Here is a 4949-nt window from a genome sequence, read left to right on the forward strand (position 1 = left end):
CCCACTCCAATTTAATCTTTAAACTGGACCAGGCAATTTTTTAACTTGTGCAACAGCCATATTTCCCACTCTTGCCCCTGGACACCATGAAGTGCAGACGGGGTAGAAGCGTGATCTGGTGGGCTGGTCTCCATTCCAAACCTCTCTCTATTCTCTCAGCCTAGCACTGTTTTCAAAAATGTACAACTGGACTCCTGGAGTCGAAATTTGTGTTAATATGAAAATAATTATAGTGGTTCCCATACATTATTTTTTTAATAAAAGTAGGAATTAAAGATGGTCTGAGCTATTAATAAAGTGGTTTTTGACCAGTAAACTTGTCTTATTTCCTAGCCTGCTCAGGTCGAGGAAGAGAAGTTATCGGGTGGGCTGTGTTCTGGCATTCTGGACGTCCGCTTAAAATTTGGCTTTTTAAACCACTAAAATGATTACAATTTTCCTTAATTTAGTAGGAACAAGATTTATTACGCTTGTCAGTTATCGATGTAAAAAATAATCTACGAGAAGGCTTCGAAAATATCGTTGAAATCTTTCAGATTCCTGAAGATAATCAGTTTATGTAATATGGAAAGCTCTTGGAAAAAAACAATCTTGGCAAAACATGCAAATCCAAGACTGCCTGCAGATATTAGCATTGAATTTTAAGCTTGACATATGCAACCGTTAAAGTTATTCATTGACGCCACCAAGAATTATTCATATGTTTTATTGATTTGTTGTTTGCTACATAAAGTCAGAGTTTACCGCCTTGTACTACAAATGGTTATAATTTTCACAGTAATTGTATATAAGAGTAATAAATGCATATATATATATATAAAAAATACAGTTGGTTATAGTTATCACAGTTAAATATATATAAAATTAATAATTCATCGGTGGTAATAAAGTGCAATCTGATGTTAAGGTATTGGTTTTCTTTAGGTAGAAATAAAATTGTTTGATTCATTTAAACAGACAAATATAACTACTTGAATATAAGCATTATTTGGTATGTTGAACATAAAAAAATACTTATTTGAACCTTTAAAACATTTTGGTAAGTAAAATAAGGGTCTAGTTCGTCAAATGTGAGGAAATTTAAATTAAATATGAAGAATATTTGAACTGGAAATGCTATAGTTTTCAATCTTCATTTAAAGCAACGGAGAGAGCAAAGTCTTAAGTATATGCTATAATTAAAGGATAAAGATTATGAATGTAATTATTATGTTCTTTAAACTGTTAAAAATAAGGTAAATGCATTACCAAAGGCGGAATAGGAAGTCTATGGGCACTTTTAAGGCGTTATTTGTTACTTGCAGTTTTTTGACCTTAATTATACAGGTAAATAATTAGAAATTTGAAATTGTAATTTATTACTTGAAAAATAGATGACTAATTTATCATTGAATTTAACTATTTTATGTCTTATTGCTAATTGGCTAATTAATTAGTTCAAAACCATTCTTCTAATTGCTATTTATAATTATTTAGTTGCCAGTTAATTAGCACAGCTCAGCAAGAAATTAACATATTAAAGGTATTCATGTTTTTTTGAGATTTTGAAAGATACAAACAATTTTCACTAGCGCGATTACCCTAAAAATCTTCCTACTATTGAAGCTTTTCATTATTACAGGCTAATAAGAGAAACCTTAATTAATTCTGTGATGCTAGAACATATCAATTTAAGACTAGAGATTTTAAAGAAGCTAAATGCGAATAATATTGCAAAAAAATTCGAGAAGAATTGGTTTGGCATTGTATTTTATTAACGTTGTTTTACTTATTTATAGCAAATTTCTTTATAACGGTGTTTTCATTCCCAAATTTATCGACATTTCAAAATAAAAAATGGCTTGAAAAGAAAATTATTTGTAACCACTAAATATTTTGCTTTAAAATTGCCTTAGTTCTTTTAATTTACCTCCCTTGTAATTTGAACAATTACTTAAAAAGAAGCCTATTAAATATTTAACCGACAGTTTCTAAATACGATTGAAACAAAGTGTTTCTACCCTTTTTGTCTATTCATACATCTAGATTTTCCAGAGTGAAAATATAGTAGAAAATAAAGGTAGGATCCTCAATTATTCATAATAGATAAATCGCGCCGGCATTTATTACAATACTTTTAAATCCTACGACTCATACCGTTCGAAGCTCTCTGTTTGAACTTTCCATCTGTAGGCACTGATTGCGATTGAGTCTCAAGTAATTAATTATGGCTTTAAAAACTATTTAAACGCTTCAATTTTCCTAATTTATTATGAATACGAATTATTACTAATTAATATTTTCAATCCACCATAAGGTCATAAGATATGTTCCATAAGTTTGTCACTGGTTACTGAGAGCTTGTGTTGAAGTGACGTTGACAAAGGCTTAACACAGACTAAAGAGAAAGATGGACTGGAAAACCGAGTGTACTCAATTCTAGCGTCCATCTCGATAGCTCTCAGTAAGTCTCTAGCATAAGTTTCATACTTACGGAAAATAACTTATTAACTTATGATCCACCTTATTCCCTATCGCCAGAAAATAGGCTTATCTTGTGATTCGTGGAGGAGAGGCAAGGTCTGTACAAGGTCTACGCTTCGCTTTATTAGGTCGGAGCATCCTTCAGGGGTGGTAAGCGGGAGATTCTCCTTTTTGTAGTAGGGGGGCTCTAGTAATTTTTTCCCTTACTATGACGTCTTACGTGGGCGAGAAACAAGTATCCGCGTTAGCTGCGTCCAGAGACAGAGAGAGAAAATGTCTCTCTACTTCGAAAATTGTATACCCCCTTTCTTCTTCACCCCTACCTAACTTTCAATGGTTTAGGGCGAGGCCGATTATCCGTTATAAATTCAAATCTTAGGCGGTAACGGCAGAGAGAATTTAGAAGGGGAGTGGAAGGCCCCCCCTTGACTCTATTAAACGTGATGACGCCCAAACAAGATGTCGCGTTGAGCTTTTTGGGGTAGGCGAGTTTCCGGTCACGTGTTCTAAAATATCTCTGTTACAAACGCATCATACCGGAAATTGACCTGCCTAGATAACGTTTAGCATACGACGTTGCGCTACATTCCAAACCACCCCTTCCACTCCCCTTCTAAATTCTCTCTGGTAACGGCGCGTTGCGCTTCGCCTTTAGTTGCTTTCAGACTAATTCTTTCTGAAAGGTAAATATTATTTACTTCATGAACTTTTAATTTAATGTAAGGTTTTACAAATCTACGAACTATTATAAGAATGAATTATTGCCATCACCTTTCAAAACAAACCAAAGCTGACGATGATAAAATTAAAATGAAAAAAGTTACTACTTGAAATAAAATTTGTTACAAAATACTTGGTCTTTTCATTTTAAATATAGGTCTACTATGGGTACATTATAATTATCCTAAATAACGGTGAACATTAGCAATTTTGAATGGAAAAAAACCTTCGTGTTTACACGTATATAGCGGTCTTTAATGTCGTTCATCATTTTCCGGACATACAAACTTTATATCTCATATAAGACAGCTCGCGTATTCTTTGGCGCCCACGTATGACGTCAATGGAAAGAGCTAGACGAGAGAGGTAGCTAGAACGGTAAACCGTAAAATCCCAACACCGAATACGCCCGCCTTGGAGGAGAGGCACGGGAAGAAATTCGTCTGTCGGCTGCTACTGTAACATACCACAGACGAATTTCTTAATTTTCTTCCAGTTAATCCCCTCCAAGAATCCCGAGATAGCCCCAACTTAAGACGATTGGGATTAAGGTGGATTAGCTGTCATAACCGAGACAAAATAACTTCCCCACTGTTTTCATCTAAAAGTAATTAATCTAACCTTGATATCTCACAAATGTCTGCGGTAATTCAAATTACGCTTGGAACCAGTTTCCATTTAAACGACACTTTAATTAGGATTATTTTAAATTTGTGTAATTAGTCCAAAATTAACATGTTGTGAAGGAATTGCAAAATAAATGCGAACAAACCAGAAGCCTTCCAGAAGCCATATCAAACCCATAATAGGGACTTGGCAGTACTACATCATGCAACGTCAGTCTACCTTCAGTAGTGCTAAAAAACCTACCAGGAGGAGGGGCTTATATAGCTTTCATTCTGTTAAAAAACATACCATAATGGCGCTGGGGGCGGAGTTAAGCCCGAATTGCCAAGTTCCTATTCTTCCAATTAGTTGCAACAATTAATTCTCCTTTTCAACAGAGATTAACGCCGATAACGATGAAGACACTTGTACGCGACTCTTAAGTCACATAACACAAGCCTGCAGTGTACCACATGACCACGTCCACGTTTTTAGTTATTCGTAAACCTTCGGTATAGTAACCCATAATGTACCCAAAGAGAAACGAAGAGTGAAATTTTCTTGTCCACTTTTAAAAATATATTTAGCCCAAGTCCCAAAGGCCCCACGTCAAGTGATGCTATCTGTCTCTGTTATCCGATCTATTTTATCCCTTTCATGCATTATCATTATATATAAATCCGCCTACAATTCGTCACGTAGATTTTCTTGTCAGAAGTAAATGAACTTAAAGCTACAACTCTATGTTAAATTTTATTTTCAACAAGCCGTTAATATAATTTTAAACATATTTAGCCTTATCAAACACAATTAGAAACTCTCCCAGATAATAATAAATACATTTCAACCATAAGATTTCTGGAAATCAGAGGCAAAATTCAAAAATAAACTTTTCGCGCCACGGTAATCTACTTCTGTCTCCTTTTTACCAGTCTTTGAACAACACTCCTACCCCGAACCCGATTTTCATCTGTTTCTTTCATGTACATGTAAAGAACCAACAGTAGTTGGCAGAACAAAACAGAAGGTGTATAATTCTCCCCTACATTCTCTGCACTGTCATAATGGATGGCAACCAGACGAGATTCTCCTCTCCTCTCGTTTTGTTGTGAAATCATAAACGCGTGAGGAAATTTTTTTCTCGCTATAGGATAGGCGAC

The 4949-nt window shown here is 34.8% G+C and overlaps 1 long non-coding RNA gene across 1 annotated transcript; it reads right to left on the reverse strand.

Moving 5' to 3' along the window:
• Positions 1 to 717: 717 nt before the first annotated feature.
• On the reverse strand, positions 718 to 4949 carry LOC149663502 (uncharacterized). The gene is made up of 3 exons (XR_016368326.1): positions 4099 to 4949; positions 1249 to 1313; positions 718 to 1172 (listed from the first exon to the last, which is right to left on the reverse strand). It is a non-coding gene; the product is annotated as an uncharacterized LOC149663502 (long non-coding RNA).

Source organism: Phalangium opilio, unplaced genomic scaffold, assembly GCF_054372755.1.
Source record: "Phalangium opilio isolate 3A_F unplaced genomic scaffold, DU_Popi_V2 ptg000061l_1, whole genome shotgun sequence".
NCBI classification, from domain to species: Eukaryota; Metazoa; Arthropoda; class Arachnida; order Opiliones; family Phalangiidae; genus Phalangium; species Phalangium opilio.